Genomic DNA, 21,025 nt, shown 5'->3' with positions numbered 1-21,025 from the left:
TATATATATATATATATATATATATAAACAAAATCCTCCAAAACGAAATCCTTTTTCTCGTCCAAAATATTGTACATTAAAACAATTAAAACAATCAAATAATATTAAAAGTACAATAATATTAAATCACGAAATCCTATAACATCATACCATTATTATGCATTAGGATTAGTACATTGTTATAATCTATACTACATATAAAAACAAAATCATCACTTTAAGCTTCCCGCCCAAAACAGTCCTACAATATTTAGGATGCGATTATTTCCTATTTTCCTATTCGTTGTACAATTCTACCTTACAATTCCTATTGTATCACAATTCTACATTACAATTCCTATCATAGTACAATTTTATCGTAATAAGACTACTATATATAAGAACAAAATTCTCACTTTAAGTTGCCTGCCCAAAACAGTCCTACAATATTTAGGATGTGATTATTTCCTATTTTCCTATTCGTTGTACAATTCTACATTACAATTCCTATTGTATCACAATTCTACATTACAATTCCTATCATACTACAATTCTAATCACAATTCTACATTACAATTCCTATCATACTACAATTCTATTCACAATTCTACATTACAATTCCTATCATACTACAATTCTATATCGTAATAAGATAAACCTTATATAAACCCCTAATCCTATATTGTGAACTTTAGAAGAGAAACGCAGAACGCAGTGCAATTATTCTAGACTTCTCTACTTTCAAATCTGCAAATTCTGTTGCTGCGGTGAAGATATTGTTTTATTATGTAATATTGTTCAATTGTATATTGTTTTATTTAATAGGAATAAAATCATGGTCATGTTTGGTCATATTTTTTTTAATTTTGTATTTATTGTTATGCATTTTTTATGTTGTTAGTATGCTGCCTTTTTAAAAAAAAAAAAAAAGTTTTTTCAGCTTTTTGCTTGGGTTTTTTTTTTTTTTGTTTTTTTTAAATCTCATGATCTTCCTTAGAGAACTTGCATCCATTTACAAACACATGTTCAAATTCAAAGATTTTGGATCGTTAAATGCTCCTGGAGGAGTGGATAGCAATAAGCTAATTGGTAAATTCTTCTTAAAATTTTGTTCTATACTGGAGCTGTTATATACTACACAAACTAATATTATTGATTAATTGGTAAAAAAATTAATAAATTTTAATTGGTAACAAAATTTTATTTACCAAATTATGAAAATAATTAAACCATCATAATTGTGAGAATAATGAAAACAAATTTGGCCTAATTTTATAAGAAAGAATAATTTATTAATTATTATTTACTCTAATAATAATAATTGAAATACTTATCTATACTACTATTAATAAATATAAAATAATCCTTTGTGAAATTCCCGCCCAAACAATAGTAAAGATAAAATGAAAAAGAAAACTGATTTTACTAATTGATTGAAAATATAAAAAGATTCTAAAGAAAAAAGAAATGAAAATTAGGCAAATTGAAAAGGAAAAGGACATTACTAATTGACTGAAAATTATTTTTAAAAAACTTTTAAAAAAGTTAATTACATTTTCCTTTTGAAAACTTTAAATTATTTAAACTTAAAAAAATTAATTAAACATGGGTTGTTAGATTATTTATAATAATTACAATTAATTCATTCAAATATTAAGGAGGAAGAAAAAACTAAATGTGATATAGTGAACATGAATATACTTAAGTTTTAAAAGTATAATTACACATATATTAGCGTAATTGACTATTAATAATTGCCTAATAATTATTATGTTAATTAAACTAAACATTGGTCGTTGAATTTATTTTTATAATAATTATAATTAAATTATTTCTAATTTTTCCCATATTTATTTTAGTAATAATATAATTACATAAGTCATTTTACATATTGATCTTTTTAAGATAATTGTAGACAAACAAGTCATATATTATTCAATTAATTGAGTAATATTTTTGCACTAATCTTATAATCAAATAAATGTACATGTTCATTATTAATTTTTTTTATAATTTTATCTTTATTTTTATTATCTAAATATATAATAAAAAATTATATGTGCATCGAACGGGTAATTGGACAATTATTTGCTCTAATTCAAGTAAGGAAAGCATCAGAAAACATAATTGGTCCAACAAATTTCACCAATTGCGCTATATAATATTTGATGTTATAATTTATATAATTGTATATCGATCCAAATATTATTAAAATATTATAGCAAACCCATTCCGTGCAACGCACGGGCAAAAATACTAGTAATAATAATAATATATGTATGTGTTATTTGATGGATTACTTTATATTAAAGCAGTAAAATGATGGATAATATAATTAATGATGGTTCCAACTAAAACTTTGGAAAAGCTAAGGAAGATGCATGGCAACAAGACAGTCAGTCAGTCAAGAAAAAGGAGTATCAGATAACCTTTCTTGCTATCTTGTTGATGACAGACAGCCTCACTAAGGTACATAGCTGCACAAAAGAATTGAAGCATGCATATCCTTCACTAGGTGCACCTCAACAGCCTGCAGAATCATCACTAACGTGATATAAATCAGGAATATGACTTTTTTTGGTTTTTTTTTTCTTTTTCTTCGGAAAATTATATAACCAGTCCTATTTATGCATGGGAGAAAATTGTGCGATAAAAGCTACTCTTATATCTTGTTAGACATTATATATGGTAGGAGTATATTCATCATAATATTAGGAGATTACTGTGCATATTCTTAAGGATTTAATTCTGATCCTTAGTTAGTATATATCTTAGTGTATAAGTGTACTCTTGTGTTTGCAATATATGAAAATATGGAGTTCTCCATTTAACATGGTATCAAGAGCTCTAGGTTTGAAGGAAAAAAAATCAGTTTTTTTGTTTTCTTTTTGTTTCTTTCTTCTTCTTCTGCGCGCACACGGCAGAAGCTTGGGTCGGAGGTTTCATTGGCCGCTTGTCATCACCTTCCGCACCATTGGAGTCGCCGGCCGCCATTTGGCCGGTCTGCGAAGTTTGAAGGACGTTTGCCCGGAGCGTAGCTCTCACGTACTGCGACCATACCTCGCCGGAATCCCACCCGCCTGCGCGTGAACGTTGCTTCGACGCTGATATCGATTCCGGCTCTCTTTCCCAGCTTCGTCCGACCATCCTCAACACGTTTCTAGACTCGATTTTGGTATTAGAGGTCCCAGTAATATCTCTCTGTATTATTTTTGGGTTGACAGTGTGGTTGTTTACTGCCTACAGTTTGTTTGATCTGTGTGGTTACTATTTAGGCTGTTTGATTTTTTGCGTTGCATAATGATTGAGAATAAGTCTATAGTTGTGTATATATGATATTCTTCCAGTTAATGCAAGAATCACAGAACACAAACAAATCAACTCAAATCACTCGGAATGGAAACGAACCATTAAAATATATCTGCTTAGTATTGACAAAGATGTTCATAAGACTGACAACCCACCTTAGGATGAAAAGGAAAAATAAATTTGGTTGCGTGATGATGCTAAGTTATTTATTTTAAATACGGAACTCAACTGATTATGAGATTTTTGGTTTTGTTAGTCACTGTGAAACTGTCAAAGAGCTATTAGATTATCTCAAGTTTTTGTATTCGGGTAAAGACAACATTATTCGAATTTATGATGCTTATAAGGCGTTTTGTCGAATTGAAATGCTTGACAAATCTCTCAGACTTATTTTATGGAATTCAAAAAAACTTTTAGGAACCCCGGGTCATTGATTTTGATCATACCAAAGGTCAGAGGAAACCCCCCAAACTTTTTCTTTTATCTTGTCTTCTTAGTAAGACCTGATCAAGAATTCATTCTTACGAGTCCATACAAGATCAAGAGTAACCTTTTGACAAAGATGTAAGATGCCCACAAGGCCGAAGACTTGAAGATCAAAGACGTGAAGACCGAAGACATGGAGACTGAAGATGTACAAGGCTGAATAATGGAAGGGCCGAACTCTTAAAACCGAATAATCAAGATGATTAATTCGAGGAGATGATGAGATAATGATAAGGTCAATCACTCTCACAAGTACCCAAGGCCCAAGGACTCTAACGACATTCTCTGGAATTTTGTCTTGTCCATAGCCTTGAGGTTGGGGATGATTAGAATGTCAAAACGGATCCTAGGCTGTGATCCCAAGGAGCATTAAATGATATATTCTTTTGTGTTAGACAAAAGACAAAATGTCTCTACACTAAAGTAGACAAACGGCTAGAACGTACTAACATTCACAAATGGTCATAGTTTACCCAACGGATATTACACACTGGTTAAAGGTTTTGAATTTTGGTTTCCTTCCAACGGAATCAAAATTCATGCCTATAAATACCCAAGCTCTTTTCATTTGAAGCTGTTGGTTGATATACGAAAAAGCAATTACAAGCTCAAAAATAGTGTGAAAAATATCCATACGCTAAAACTCTCAATCTAGTTTTCAAAGGAGATCGTGTGCTACTCAAGTTTTGAATCAAGAAGCTCAAGACAAGATTTTCAAGTTGGAGAAACTTTTCAACCATTTTCAACCAATCTCTACTTAGGAGAAGTAGAAAGAGGCGGAGTAAACTTTGAAGGAGTTGAAAAACCTATTGAAGCATGGCTGCCGGGCTTTGTGATCAAAGGAGCACGTTTTGGAGAGGATTTTGTACTATCAAAGGAGATAATAGTGCATACCTTCACAAGTTGTGAAGAAGAGTGGAGTAGGCTTAGTTAATAGCCGAACCACTATAAAAATCTCTCTCTCTCTTTACTTATTATCTTACGTACTGCATTGCATACTCAACCAAACCTAACTTTTCATAATCACAAAATCGTGCAAAGTAATATTAAAATATGAAAAAAGCTTATTCTTTCCGCTGCGTTTATCTTTGGTCAAGTTCAACCTTATCAAGGGTTCATTCTTGAAAAAGTTTTCAGAATCCTTGTGAGTCTATTAAACCCCCCCCCCCCTTTCTCTAGAAATGAATTAAGGACGAATCCTTATGCACTGAAGAGACGTTTCATTATCTCAGTTGCGTGAAGCAATAAATCATATTATAAATTTCAGAGATCACAGATATTGATTGTGATAAGATCAAAGCGTTTTGGATGCTTGTGCATTGAATAGTCTTATCAAATTCAAAGCAACCAATCAGAACTCCTCAAACTCCTCTATAAATAGATCACGTCCAAGGAGGAAGGATGTATCCCTAACTCCTTTCTTTCTTGTGTCGTTTTCTATTGCAGGTATGGACAAAGGCAAGGGTAAGAAAACCAGCTCTGACGAGAAACCAGTCAAGAAAAGGCTCTCTTTTTGCCTAATGATGAAGGCATGAGAGGAAAAGCTCAACAAGCTGAGAGCTTCGAGGAGCCAACCCCTTAAAGGAGACACCTCAGACTTTCCGATGGATATGTCTGACTCTGAAGAAACCCCACGGCAACCTACCTTTTCAGTACCAGGATTTTATTCCACTAGACTTGTTCCACCACCAGATGAGTCACATGCTCCGGCTCAAGTCACAACTGAACAATGGCATGACCAAGACTTAGTACCACTGCGCTCTCCCACGCTCTCAAATCTTTCAAGTGAGGGAAAATGGTCTGAAATCCAGCGCTGGTACCAAGAGAACCATGCAGGTGCTCAGGGACTCCCCTCTCCCCCAAGACAAGATCAACCTCGCGTTGAAGACTACGATGAGGACTATTTGAGGTATCTTGAAGATATGCCTGAGGAATAGCCTTATGAGATTCTCAGTGACTCTTCTGTCCAGGAGAACTAACCCGGATACGCCCTAAGGCCTCCCAACTGCGATCAAGATACCAGGGAGTGGTATCGCTTCCACGAGGACATCACCCTCAGTGCTAGACCTGTTGAAAGCCCTCCTACACCGGAGAGCAGTCAAGGCCAAAGCTTGATCTCTACTGCAAACAGCAAGCATGCTAAGGCAAGGGCCAGGGCGAGGGAATAATTTTACTCCTCGAGGTGGAAGTCAGCCTGGGTGTTTTAGGTTTCTTTCTGAATGATATTTGTATCTTGTGTCTCGTCACCGTTCGTCAATGAAATGAAAGTTCTCTTTGTCTGTGTCTTATATCTTCATTTGATATCCTAGAGATATACCAAACCCTTAAATCTATATCTCAGTGAAAACGCCTATTTTCAGTGCAATAGAGTTTTCGGATCACAAGACGTGAAATATGAACCCTAATATTCACGAGGACTCATAATGTATTACCTCTTAATCGAGTACTGAAAACGGCACGAAGACTTATGGATGAATGATATCAAGGATTGATTTTATGAAGAAAGGAAGAGGAGATGATCTTTGTCAAATCATATATGTCACAAAGGCTAGGTCGAGCTCTTACTATGACCGAAGCCTTAACATTTCAACGAAGAGTTAATTATCAACTCAGGCTATCTTTACCCGAAGACTGACTTGTGTAATACATCGAGTTGATGAATGAAGAGTTGGTGACTGTTTATCACAAGTGAAAGTGGGATCGTGTGCTAACACGTGTCGTCTTTTAATTCGTGTGAAGATCGAAGCATGCGCTCTACTATCACCTTGAACTAACGAACCGTCAGAGATGAAAGGACGTGCATTTATGGAAAAGGTGAAGTAATGAGTACACTCTCTCTCCGCATTAAATGTCATTTTCACAATATAGAAGAAGTGTCATTTGGGGTCATGCCGGTCAATAAGGACTCATACCTTATTTGCCCTTTTTATTAGGGGCATTAATGGAGTTTGTCCCTTATATATTAACTCTACCCGAACCCGTTAAGGTAACCCGACCCACACTCAGTCATATAAAACCCTCATCGTACCATAACCTTTTCACTTTTACCCTCACAACTCTCACATCCCTCATATCCTCTCAAACCCTTTCTTCCTCCCAAAGTTTCCATCCCAACCCAAACATCTTCCATAACCATCAATGGTGGACATTGAAGGAAAATTAGATTCTTCATCCGATGATACCCCTAAAGTTCCGGAGTTTGAAAAACCAGTGGCACCACCAAAGAAACCAACCTATGTGCCACCTCGTGTGATCGTTCGTCCATGTAGTGACGTCAAAATCTTTAACTTTTTTCTACACTGGTTAGAAGGACAAAATCCCAAGAATAGGATGGTAAAAGCAAGTTCTATTCTTGATGCTAATGGATTTTTGGCAAAGGTTGTTAACAGAAAGTTTGGAGAGATGATAGTACAATGTCTCAAGGATGAAAACTTGTATAAGTTTGTGACATTTCCACACAAAGCTTGGTATTCTATAGATGTTACCCAGTTTTACATAAATGCCAGTCTGCATTCCACCAATGTGTTGGTCCCAAGGGGATGGGGTACAAGTCTAGAGGGGGGGTGAATAGACTTGTATAAGATTTTGCAAATCTTTTCGACCTCTCGTGTGTATTGAACTTAGGATGTTTAGGTTCGATACCTCACGAGGTGAAGACAAAGTTTTATGCGCAGCGGAAATGTTATCCCCTTTTAGTTAGCACGAGTTTGGGTTAGTTCGAGAGGTATGATTATATGCAGTGCAATCGAGAAGTTAGCGAGAGATAAAAGCAGAAAGTAAGTGCAAGAGAGATTTTTAAGTGGTTCGGCCAACCCGCCTACTTCCACTCTTCTTCCAGAAACTCCCTGGAAGGATTGCACTAAAAACTTCCCTTTCTAGTACAATAACGAGCGCTTGAGCTTTGATCACCAAGCCCGCCTCAAGCCTCAGGTTTTTCACCCCGCTTCCAGTTACTCCACCTCTCGAGCACTTGACCTTTGATCACCAAGCCCGCGTCAAGCCTCAGGTTTCTTTCGCTCGGACAGCAGCCAGGATACTCCACCTCTCCTCAGGTTTTTCACCCCGCTTCCAGTTACTCCGCCTCTCGAGCGCTTGACCTTTGATCACCAAGCCGGCGTCAAGCCTCAGGTTTCTTTCGCTCGGACAGCTGCCAGGATACTCCGCCTCCCTCGCTTAATCCAAAGCAAGATGTTGTTGATAGTCACTGTTGAATGTAACAATCTCCAATCTGACCACAAGCTATCGTTGAATCAGCCTTGATGTAGAGCAGCTTTGGTCACCTTCTGGATGTATAACAGTTTAGCTTTGTAACTCTCTTCGAACACTAAGATGTGTTCTCTCGCTGTATTGAATATCAGGATGATATCCCAAGTTAAGCACTTTGCACTGGAACGTTTTTATCAGACACCTCTTGTTAACCTCTTGACCTCTTTCACACAAACCCCTGTTTCTTCTGTGTCTTTACGTCCTTATATATGAGAGTAGAGGAATAATTCCGTTGGAGGGAAAATTATTCCGTTTGAAATTTGTCTCCCATGCTGATCATGGGTCTTGCATATTTTCAGCATATTTCATGGAGTAGTGGTCTTGTAACTTGAGCCTTTTGTTTTGTAGTGAATATTCCATATTCCACTTTCTTGAGCTCATGCTTCACTTGCTTCTTTTGGATAAAGTTACTCTTTTTATGTTCCCATCATTCCTTGTTTGGGGAATCTGACCACTTCAGGATTGGTGCACTTCTTGACCGTTTGTGGTGGAGGTCTGACGTGTCATCCACTTCCGTCCATTTTGAAACCTCCCGCTCAGCACCTCTTCAATATTTTATCTCCATGATATTCTTCTTCTCCAAACTTAGAGTATTTGTCTGCACATGTTGACTAACATTCAGCCTCTTGGAGAAGTGCCGGTTTATCGAGACCATATAAGATGTCTCGATCACTTGATGTTTCAATCGCATGTATCGAGAGGGCTATCTCTCGAATATTCTTTACGTCTCGAACTCGATAGGTATATCGAGAGGTCCTTACCTCTCGAACTTGGCTTGTCTCTCGAGACTTAGTTGATGTCTCGTAGACCCTTATTCCTCCAGAGTTGTCTCGTGCCTGCTTCTGATCTATCTGTTTGCTTACAACACGAAAACTTCTAAGTTGTTCAAACAAGTTTACCTTAAGCTTAAATATTTCCCGAGTTGAGCTCAAATTACGCGGTTGTATTTTCGCTCTTAGCTTACTTATCGAACTTACATTGTTTTGCCTATGTATCGAGACTTGGGGATTCTTACTTAACAGTTGGTATCATCAAAACCTATTACATGATGTTCCTAACAATTTCCCCCTTTTTGATGATGCCAACACTTATACTTACTTATATGGCTGATTTGAAAAAGAAAAAGCATTGATTTTATTTTCAGCGCATATGGTAAGTTTGACAACAATTCTACTAAACATGAATAAGTAAACTCACGCAACACCCCCAGCAGAAGATATATGTATTAAGATTAAGGGAATGTTTACATAACAGAGTTTAGTGGAAAAGATTTAAAGAAATAAGACCAAGAACAACATAAGTATCAATACATTGAAATAAGATGGAGTTTGGACCACGAGAGCTTACTTCTTGTTGCCTTTCCTTTTCTTGTTAATGGCTTCTCGTGTCTTGATGGGGTCTTTCGGATTTACCAGGCTTAAGTATTCATCTGTGACATCTAGATGCCTGTAGTTCCTGGAGTCTTCCCCCACGAACTCACCATCAATTACTCCATCTTTCCACCAAGCAATGCATTCTTCTGGAGACATGTTGCTGTGTGTTGATATTCCAGTGATTTTCAGAAGCTTGAATATCTCCAGAGTCAGAATTTGTTCAGTGTCTTCTCTGTTCCCAAACTTAAAGTTTGTCATGAGAAGATCTATCTTCCTTTCTTCTTCTGACTGTCGTTCTTGTCTTTTTCTTCTTCTTTCTCTGTCCTCTTCTCTCCTTCTCTCCATTTCCAGTGTACGCTGGACCCTTAGGTTTTCTGCCTGTTTGGCACCCTCCACTGCTTTGCTCATGATTCTTGGTATTTTTGGAGGTGGTCCAGCTGGTTCACTTGCTGCCCTTTTCCTGCCCGTTGTATCCCCCTTCTTTTTCTCTTTATTTTCCCCCTTGTTGGCATCATCAGTACGGGAGAGGAGGGTGGACATACCTTCGAAAATAGCTTGAAGTTGGGCAGGGACTTGGTTCGACAGGTCATCGAGTATGGCCTTCATCACATCCTGTCGAAGTTCACTGGAATATTGGAAGGCTCGCAGCTCTGCTCGCATCTCGGCTAATTCAGCCCTCGCACTTGCAGCCTCTGCTCGAGCTACAGCGGCTTCATCAGTAGCTTTCCGTGCTGCATCCTCAGCCCATATCGCCTGTTCGAGAAGTTCGGCATGACGGCCTTGGGATTCACTTGTGCCATCAGCAGGCATTGCAGCATTGCGGACCACAGCGAGTATTCTTTCGAGCTGAGCCATCTTCTGAGATTGATCAGCCATGAATTGACGCACTTCGCCAATGAAGACTTCTTCGGCCTGTTGATCATAGTCAGAAGTAGGAGATGAGGATCGAGATGTACCTTTCGTTGCAGGGGACTTGGGTGCTTCCAGATTTCCACCCATGACTTGCATTCGTGATTCCACCTCTCGACTGACTTCCTGAGGTTCAGCAGGGACACTGGGATCAGAGCTCGAAGGTAGCTCCATATCAGGTGCTTCCCGGTTTCCACCTGAGGGATGGATCACTTCTTGCTCTTCACCTCTCGAACCTGGAGCCTCAGCTTCAGCTGCTGGTAAGATAGGAATGGCCAAGGTGGGAGTCTCTGTATCAGATGCTTCCCGGTTTCCATCTGATTGAGGTTCCCCCTCAACACTACCTCTCGAACCAGTACTGGGAACGTGATCATCTACTGGAGGAGTTGATTCATCGGCAGGTGCTTCCTGGTTTCCACCTTCTTGAACCTCAACTCTCGAACCAGCAGGGTTCTCCTCATTCTGCTCTTGTTGCTCACTTGTTTGCACTTCAGTATGCTCTGGTGAATCTGGAATATCTATTATTTCAGGAGCAATTGGTGCACTCCACCTTTCCCTATTAACCATATCGATGGGAAAGCCTGGGAGTTGGAGCAACAGAATTTCACCCTCTCGAACTGTCTGAGCTTCATCTGTTGCATTCGAGGGTGTGGACTCAGGTGGTGGCAGTAGTAATACAGAGTTAGGTGCCACCTCTTGTGCCTCAGAGGTCTCGGATTCACCTCTCGAAGCTACCTGGTCTTCTAGAGCAGATTCACTCACTTGGGACAAGGGGATTGCTGCAGTTGGAGTAGGAGTGTCAGCATCATTTCGGGCAACCCCAGAGGTCTCTCCTGGACCTCTCGTGTGTTCTACACTTTGTCCCAAGGATAGTGCTGTGGCAAACCTGATATCCTCTCGAAATTGAGCATCTAGTTCAGGATCTTCTTCAGGCTCGGCTTCATCTTCTTGTGCATCAACAGCTATGCCCTTTCCTTTGTCAGATCGACCAAGATTACTCCTGATTACTTGCATCTCATGGGCACGGTTTTGAAGCTCGTCGGCTGGGATTTCAGTGAGATCTAACCAGTTTAGTGCAAATCGTTCCTCAGCCTCCATCTCTGCTGCTCTTGAGATCAATTGATCAAAGGGACCTGTTCTCCAGTTGATCCAACGAAGTACTCTGGAGAAGTCGTCCAAACTCGATACATTCTCAACACTTTGATTCAGTCGAGATGTGATTTCAGCATTCAGCTCATCAGAGTCAGCAGGTAGGATTTCTGTTGCTGATGCACACTCCACAGCTTGTTCAGTTATCTCTCGAACAACCGAGAGATCATGTGTCAACCCGTCATTCAGAAAAGCTTGCACTGGGTTCCTGACCACAGTGCCCTGACCATCAGCAGCCACCACACAATCTAGATCTTCAGCTGCTGGAATATCTACCTCTCGAACCACCTGTCGTGGTTCCTCAACAATACCCTGTACTGGATCACTGATCCCAGTACCTTCAACTTCTCGAGCCTCCTCTTGAGGCAAACCAACAGATTCATCACCGTCCTCAGCACCATCAACAGCAAGTATATCAACATTTAAAGTTCCTGACAGGGACTTGGTAGGGGGCACTCTCTCAACCTCAGTGGCCAGTGTAGCCTGAGGTTCCCCCTGGGCTTGTGCCCTGTCCTCAAATGGTACTTGTATAACGGACGGTGTCACCTCTCGAACCTGGGTGACAGCAGCAGTCTTGGTCCTCTTGGCCTTCCTTTTCAATTCAACCCTCTTGACTGGGGTGTCCAAAAGCTCGTCATCAGAGCGCTTCTCCTTAGCTGGGGCTTTCCTTTTGCCCCTTCCCTTAGGCTTTGAGGGTGAAGATGCATCCTTAGCACCTTTTGCCTTAGCTTGAGGTTTCGTTCTACCCATATAGGTATTCCGATGAACCTCTCGCCCTTCCCTCAGTTCGAAGCCCTTCAGTCTCAATAGAAATTGAACAACAAAGCCAAAACCAACCTTTTTGTAGATTGTCAGGTCGGAGTTGGAAACTGAGCTCTGCACTTGGTGTTTGAGGCAGTCGAAGATGATGTGAGCCCAGTCCAACTTGTTGTTGTTCCAGATGGCGTGGAGGATTTTCAGAGTGTCCAGATTGACTTCGTCTGTTCCGGACACCTTGCCGAGGATGAATTTTATGATGAGCTCGGCGGCTAGGGCAAACCTCTCCTTCAAATGAAATCTGCGGAGGGCAGAGGATGCTCTGGGTGGTGCAGTCTCCAATCGGATTTTGTCCCAAAACTCCTGCTTATCCATGTTGTAGTCCGATAGGTGCTTGACTGCCTCCTCCGACGTAGCAAAGTCGAATGCTGCTCGTAAATCACCCACAGAGATTGTTATGGCTATTTCGTTGAAGTGGCTTTCAATCTTGCCCTTCGTGACCTTGGTATGAGCGAACCATTCTGTGTAGTCGAGGTCATGAATGGTTCGGTAGTCATGCGTCATGTACCGCATTAGTCCTGCCTTCTCAAATTTCTTCAGGACTCTCTCCGCCATTGTTGGATTTGGCGAGTGGGTGATGAAGCCATCTTTGTCAAGGATGCTTCCCGCCTTGACTTGTTTAATCTGAGAGCGTATGTGGTCTAGCTCTCTCTGGTATGCACTGGAGGATGATGATGAAGATGAAGAAGATGATGATTCAGACGCCATTGAAGAAAGTTTGTGTGTTTTGGAGGGAATGTGTACAGCGTCTAAGGATTTGGGGATTTTGGGTATATGGTTTTGAGTTTGAATCCGGGTAAAGAAGAAGGATTTTGCTTTTATATTAGGCGGATTCGGGTTGGATATATGGGTAGGGTTGAGAGTTTGACCCGTGGAAGGATCCCGGTTGATTTAAAAGATGTAAGAAGTCAGAAATACCCCTGATAACGGTCAGCTTATAAGGTATTTTGGTAAGGGTATTTCGGTAAAGTATAGAACGGTTTAAGCTTTGAGACAGTGGAGTATTGATATTTTAAAAATAAGCATGCTCCCACTAATCAAGATAATGCCCTTAAGTGCGAAAAACCGTCAGTAACCGATGACCACGTGGCTAGCATTTATGTCCAAAGATAGCCGTTCCACCTCATATATCCGTTGAGCTTATCAAATTCACCTTTCGAAGGTGAATGATCTTCCTCATGAGTTTAAGGATCTTCCCCCTGAGTGATTGATCCCTAAACCTCCTTATTCTTCCGTCTTGATCTGGTTAAGGATCTTCCCCCTGAGTGATTGATCCCTAACCCTCCTTATTCCTCCATCTTGATCTGGTTAGGGATCTTCCCTTTGATCCCTAACCCTCCTTATTCCTCCTTTCAGAGATATCAGTTTGTTATCTTTCGAAGTGACCTCTCGAACTACCCTTCTTCGAGACATAATGTATGTAGACAAACTGATCGGGTGACCTCTCGAACTACCTTTCGAACACAGATTGCGAGAGAAACAAGTTTGATTCATTTAAAAGATATCACTTGGAACATATCCTTAAGTTCATTTAGTGATTTCCAGATACATTACATATGAATCAATATCCTATTAAATTCCCTAGAAACTTTTGTTTGGCCTTGGTCAGCCTAATAGGAATCTATCGTTAAGGCAGGAACTAGCCATCTAAAGTCCTATTTGTCTAATAACAGAACTGGGGGTGGCTATTCCCTTTTCTTGTTCTTCTCTCCGGAGCTGCTTACTATAGTTGGGAGTGACCATCTTCATCGCTAATCCTCTTAATGTCTTTGGATTAGGTATGATCATCCCTTTGGCTGCTGCAGACCTCAGAAAGTCCCAACTGGTCTTCCTCTCTGTTTCCCTTGGTTCTCCATTTGGTTGAGGAAGGCCCTTTTCCAGAATGTGCAGCAGTAGGAGTCCCTCTTGTGCAGGACTCTTCTCCCGATTCCAGTATCCCATCGTTGTGGATCTCCTCGTATTTGGGGATCCATTCACCTTGGATGGGAATAGGATTCTTGCTTGGATTATCAGGAAGCTCCGTAATCTGTTCACCCTTCGTTGATTCTGGATAGTTTTCTCCTTGAAAATCTTTGGACTTGACTGCCGGTTTCTTTCCTCTATAAAAGAATGGAACATCATCTTTTCCTTTCTTTTTCTCCATGGGAAGTTGATGGTATGAACTTCTGAAAGAAACCCTCTTATTTATAGCCCAATAGGGTTACCACTGTTGAGTCACGGGATGCAATATGAATGACCATTCAATGCTTGTGTAACTCCAAAGCTGCCATAAAGTTGATGAAACCGCCCCTCACATGCGAAACAGTTCATGGCACTAAATACAAGAAGATAAGATTTGACCATTCAACCCAACTCTATCATTCCCAATTCTAACCTTAGTTGAGAGAATCTATTTTCACATAACGCTTTTGTGAAAATATCTGCTAGTTGCTCCTCCGTTGCAACATATTCCAAAGTGATGTCCTTTTTCTCAACGTGGTCTCGGATGAAGTGATACTTAATATCAATATGCTTTGTTCTGGAGTGTAACACTGGGTTGTGGGTGATGGCAATAGCACTTGTATTGTCACACATAATTTTAACCTCCTTACACTCAACACCATAATCCATTAGCTGTTGCTTCATCCATAAGATCTGAGCACAACAACTTCCAGCTGCTACATATTCTGCCTCAGCAGTGCTTGTAGCTATTGAATGCTGTTTCTTGCTAAACCATGAGACAAGTATTCCACCTAGAAACTGACATGTCCCTGATGTGCTCTTTCGATCTATCTTACAACCGGCAAAGTCCGCATCTGAGTAACCCATAAGTTCGAAGGATCCACCTTTCGAATACCAGAGCCCAACACTCTGCGTACCCTTTAGATATCTAAGAATCTTTTTGGATGCATTTAGGTGACTTTCCTTAGGACTTGCCTGAAATCTAGCACATACACCTACTGCAAAGGATATGTCTGGTCTACTTGCAGTTAAATAAAGAAGGGATCCGATGATACCTCGATAAGTGGTTTGATCGACCTCTCGACCTTCGCTGTCGACATCGATACGTAGAGAGGTTCCCATAGGTACTTTGACTGAGGATTTCCCTTCTATGTTGTATTTCCTGAGCAGATCCTTGGTGTATTTCTCCTGGTTGATGAAGATACCTTCCTTAAGCTGTCTTACTTGTAGTCCAAGGAAGTAGTTGAGCTCTCCCATCATGCTCATCTCGAACTTTCCTTTCATCAAACTGGAGAATTTCTCGCACAAGTCTGGATTGGTGCTACCAAAAATGATATCGTCCACATAGATTTGCACCAATAAGATGTGATCCCCATCCTTAATTCTAAACAATGTTTTGTCCACTAGGCCTTTGGTGAACCCACACTGAAGTAGAAAAGAGGATAAGGTATCGTACCAAGCTCTCGGAGCTTGTTTTAAGCCGTAAAGTGCCTTCTTTAATTTGTATACTTTGTCAGCTCCCACGTCCTTCAAGAAACCCGGAGGTTGTTCAACGTACACCTCTTCTTCGAGAAGTCCGTTCAGAAAAGCGCTCTTGACATCCATTTGATATACCTTAAAGTCTTTGAAGGCGGCATATGCGAGAAAGATGCGTATGGCTTCGAGACGTGCCACTGGAGCGAAGGTTTCATCAAAATCTATTCCTTCCTCCTGACAGTAGCCTTTGGCAACAAGTCTGGCCTTGTTCCTAACAATAACTCCATCCTCATTCATCTTGTTTCTGAAAACCCACTTTGTACCAATGACATTCTGATGATGAGGTCTCGGAACTAGTTCCCAAACGTCGTTCCTCTCGAACTGATGAAGTTCCTCTTGCATTGCTTGCACCCAATCTGCGTCGCTTAGAGCCTCATCGATCACCTTAGGCTCTATTTGAGATAGAAAACAAGCAAACATGCTTTCTCTGTAAGCTGATCTGGTTCGAACTCTGTCACGTACATCTCCGATCACTTGATCAGCAGGGTGATTTCTCAGCCATCTTAGGTCGGGTTGCGGCTCCTCAGTTGATACTTCCATTGAAGGTTGAGATATGGGTTGAACATCTATGATCTGGTTTTGATCAACTGAGTCAGGCGCTTTCTTCTTGGTAGACTCTTCATCATCTGATTCTGACTGGAGTTCTGCTACGTCTCGAACTATCGACTGCTTGTCTTCGAGAGGTAAGTTTGATCTCTCGATAGACTCTGGCTGATCTTCCTCAGCAGCTTCCGTTGTCTTTGATGGTTGATCTGTTGATGCCCTTTCATCAAAGGTAACATGTATGGACTCTTCAACCACCAAACTCCGCTTGTTGAAGACTCTGAGTGCTTTGCTTGTCGATGAGTATCCCAGAAATACTCCATCATCTGCCTTTTCTTCAAAAGTTCTTCGTTGAGTCTTCCCATTGTTGTGAATATAGCATTTGCACCCGAATGAGTGGAAGTGGCTTACATTCGGTTTTCTTCCATTCCACAACTCATATAGAGTCTTTCCAACTCCTTTTACTATCAAGGACCGATTTTGGGTGTAGCACGCTGTGTTGATTGCTTCTGCCCAAAATCCTTGTGATATGTTGGCTTGCGAGAGCATGGTCCTTGCGGCTTCTTTGAGAGTTCTGTTCCTTCTTTCAGCAACCCCGTTTTGTTGAGGTGTTCGAGCAGCTGATAGTTGATGATGAATTCCGTTCTCGTTGCAGTAGCTCTCGATTACTTGATTAACGAACTCTCCACCTTGATCTGACCGGATCTTTAGTATCGAGACTTCCTTTTCAACTTGAACTTGTTTCAAGAGATTTGGTAGGGCAATTTTTGTCTCGCTTTTCTTGGTTAAGAACACGGTCCAAGTGAATCTTGTGTAGTCATCCACTACCACAAGAGTGTACTTCTTTCCCTTTATGCTGGGTGGATCCACTGGGCCAAATAAGTCCATGTGAAGAAGACTTAATGGTCTAGTGGATGATGTCTCGGCTTTGCTCTTGAAGGAGGATTTGATCTGTTTGCAACGTTGACATGCCTCACAAATTTTATCCTTTCGAAACGTCACTTTGGGCAGTCCTTCCACTAGGTTCCTCTTAGTAAGCTTGTTGATAGTCTTGAAGTTCAGATGACTAAGCTTACTATGCCAATCCCAGCATAAGTCTTCCTTGCTCCTTGCTAGCATACATAGGGATGGTTTTGCAGACCTCCAATCCACTATGTACATGTTTCCTTTCCTTGCTGCTTCCAAGACGACTTCGAGAGATTCCTCGTTCATAATCTGACATTTGCTTTTGGTGAAGACAACCTTGTAGCCTTTGTCACAGAACTGGCTTGTACTAAGGAGATTGAACTTGAGCCCTTCAACGTAGGATACTCCCTTAATAACCAGCTCATTCTTTTGAATTTCACCAACAGCTTTTGTGCGTCCCTTCTTCTCGTTGTCGCCAAATGTCACCAAGGGACCTTCGATAGGTTGGATGTTCTCAAGCAGTGTTAGATTTCCAGTCATATGTCTCGAACATCCACTGTCAATGAACCACACGTCCCTGGTGTCCTGCAAGGAAATCAAGCAAGTTTAGGTACCCAAACTTTGGATCCTGGTGGGTTAGTGAGTTTAGGCATCCATTTATACCTTGTGCCCATTATTCCAGGCCTAGGCGCAATGTAGCCATTGTACGTTTGATAATTATAAGGAATGCTAGCAAAGGTTTTAGGCCTCTTTGGTGCATAAATCAACTTAGGTAGAGACTTTTCGACCGGCTTATGCACCATGCCTTTCATACGCTGTTTGGTCATGTGAAATTGCTGAAAGTGAGGTTTCTTCCAGAACTTGTGATTTGATGACCAATTCTCACTAGATGGATAGAGTCTTCCTTTCTCCATCCGTGAGTTCCTAACTATGTGGATCTCAGACCTTCCATATTTGCCTTGAGGTGCATTATATGGAGTGTAGCTCTTTTTGTACTTGGAATGGCCTTGCGAGAGATAGCAAGGTGATCTCTCGATATTGTTTACCCGGCCATTCTTCGTAGCTTTCCTATACTTTCCATTGCTGGTGTATAGGGACGGTTTATGAATAGCTACTCTGGTCTTTTCTGTTGGTCCTTTATGACCTTTATTTGGTTTGGGTTGAGATCCTCCATTTCTTGAAGTTCCCAAACCATTGGTCTGTTTATCTCTCGAGAGATGGTCTTGATGGAACCCTAGACCGGTTCTATCACTTGTAGGTCTGTGATCAACCACCATTTTCTCCATAGCTTTGGAGGAATTAGTGTATGATGCTATGACCTTTCGAAGATTAAGCTCTCTCGTCTCTCGAGCTTTGCACTCTTCAGATAGTAGGATTACTTTGGCTTCTAACTCACTTACTTTGAGAGTCAGCTCCAAATTCTCTTTCGAGACGTTCTTAAGCATATCTCTTTCAGCAGTTAGCTTGCTGTTTTCATCCATCACTCTAGCATGAGTGCTATTGGCGATGTTAAGGTTCCTTCTGAGCGATTCCAACATCTCGAAGGGGTCCTCATCGCTTTTAAATGAAGAACAACGAGAGGTAGAAGTAGAGCAGCGAGATGTAGGAGTAGAGGTTACCTCGTTGTCAATGGCCATTAGGCATTGATTCTCCTCTTCCTCGGTGTATAAGCAGATGAGCCCCCTCTCATCCTCTGAGCTGCTGCTGCTTTCGCTGGAGCTCGACGTCTCGGACTCCTCGATTGTCCTCTCGAATTCTTCAGCAACAAGCGCCTTCCTGCGCTGATACGTCTTTGATGATCCTTTGAAGCCACCTTGTGTTGGCTTCTCCCTGGATTCCTCTATTCTCTTGGAATCCTTGCCTTCTTGGCCCTGATGCTTGCTTACTAGTGGGTAAGGGCATTCGGCCTTGAAATGTCCCGGTCTTCTACAGTTGTAGCATAGACCCTGATTTTCCTCCTCCGTCCTTCTGGATGGATATCTCTCATTTTTCCTTCTTGAGGAGGAAGGTGAACTTTTGTTGCTCTCCTGATTCATCTTCATGTATTTCCTGAACTTTCTCACAAAGAGAGCAAACTGTTCGTCAGACATAACATTCATAGGATTAGAGTCTAACCTTGAAGATGTGGATGGTTGCTCAGCAACAAGTGCTACGTTTCGTCGATCCACAATGTCCTCATCTCTTGGGAACATCTCGAACTCGAAGGCTTTGAGATCCCGGAAGAGTTTGTCTGTTGTGGTTTCCTTCAGATCTCGGTGATCTCTCATCGTGATCACCTTTACTTCCCACTCCTTAGTGAGGCCACGTAAGACCTTCAGGTTCAGCTCCTTTTGTGGGATCTCCTTTTCAAGGTCACTGATCTCGGTTGTGAGCTTCATGAACCGAGACTCCATGCTGTCGATGCTCTCTCCTGGCTTCATCTTGAAGTCTTCGAACTTCTTCATGGCCACGGTGAGCTTGTTTTCCTTTTCCTGTTCGTCACCTTCACCAATTAACATCAAAGTATCCCATACCTCTTTTGCCGTTTTGCACTTCCTCACTTTTGGGAAGATGGTTTCGTCTATAGCTCTGAAGAGAATATCCTTGGCAATATTGTCCAGGTTGTTTCTCTTCCTATCATCACTGGTCCATTCTTCCCTAGGCTTTGGGATGTACTTTGGTGTTTCTTGGGTTTGAACTGCAGCAGTATTAACCATTAGGATCTTGACTGGTCCAGAAGTTATAACCTCGGCCATCTCATCATGGAGGGCTGATAAGTACGCAAGCATGCGTGTTTTCCAGTCGTCAAACCTGCTAAGATCAAAAAGAAGATGTCTCGACAACATGCTGTCCATATTGAAAAATTATCTCGTGCTTTGAAAATATTTAAGAAGATTTTTCAAAGAAGGATCTCTAGGCAATATAAACAAAGGTTTATATCGATCAGAGAACTTGCTCTGATACCAATTGTTGGTCCCAAGGGGATGGGGTACAAGTCTAGAGGGGGGGTGAATAGACTTGTATAAGATTTTGCAAATCTTTTCGACCTCTCGTGTGTATTGAACTTAGGATGTTTAGGTTCGATACCTCACGAGGTGAAGACAAAGTTTTATGCGCAGCGGAAATGTTATCCCCTTTTAGTTAGCACGAGTTTGGGTTAGTTCGAGAGGTATGATTATATGCAGTGCAATCGAGAAGTTAGCGAGAGATAAAAACAGAAAGTAAATGCAAGAGAGATTTTTAAGTGGTTCGGCCAACCCGCCTACTTCCACTCTTCTTCCAGAAACTCCCTGGAAGGATTGCACTAAAAACTTCCCTTTCTAGTACAATAACGAGCGCTTGAGCTTTGATCACCAAGCCCGCCTCAAGCCTCAGGTTTTTCGCCCCGCTTCCAGTTACTCCACCTCTCGAGCACTTGACCTTTGATCACCAAGCCCGCGTCAAGCCTCAGGTTTCTTTCGCTCGGACAGCAGCCAGGTTACTCCGCCTCTCCTCAGGTTTTTCTCCCCGCTTCCAGTTACTCCACCTCTCGAGCGCTTGACCTTTGATCACCAAGCCCGCGTCAAGCCTCAGGTTTCTTTCGCTCGGACAGCAGCCAGGATACTCCACCTCCCTTGCTTAATCCAAAGCAAGACGTTGTTGATAGTCACAGTTGAATGTAACAATCTCCAATCTGACCACAAGCTATCGTTGAATCAACTTTGATGTAGAGCAGCTTTGGTCACCTTCTGGATGTATGACAGTTTAGCTTTGTAACTCTCTTCGAACACTAAGATGTGTTCTCTCGCTGTATTGAATATCAGGATGATATTCCAAGTTAAGCACTTTGCACT

This window comes from Ipomoea triloba, chromosome 1, assembly GCF_003576645.1.
Source record: "Ipomoea triloba cultivar NCNSP0323 chromosome 1, ASM357664v1".
Lineage (NCBI taxonomy): Eukaryota > Viridiplantae > Streptophyta > Magnoliopsida > Solanales > Convolvulaceae > Ipomoea > Ipomoea triloba.
Note: the sequence above shows the minus strand (reverse complement) of the source record.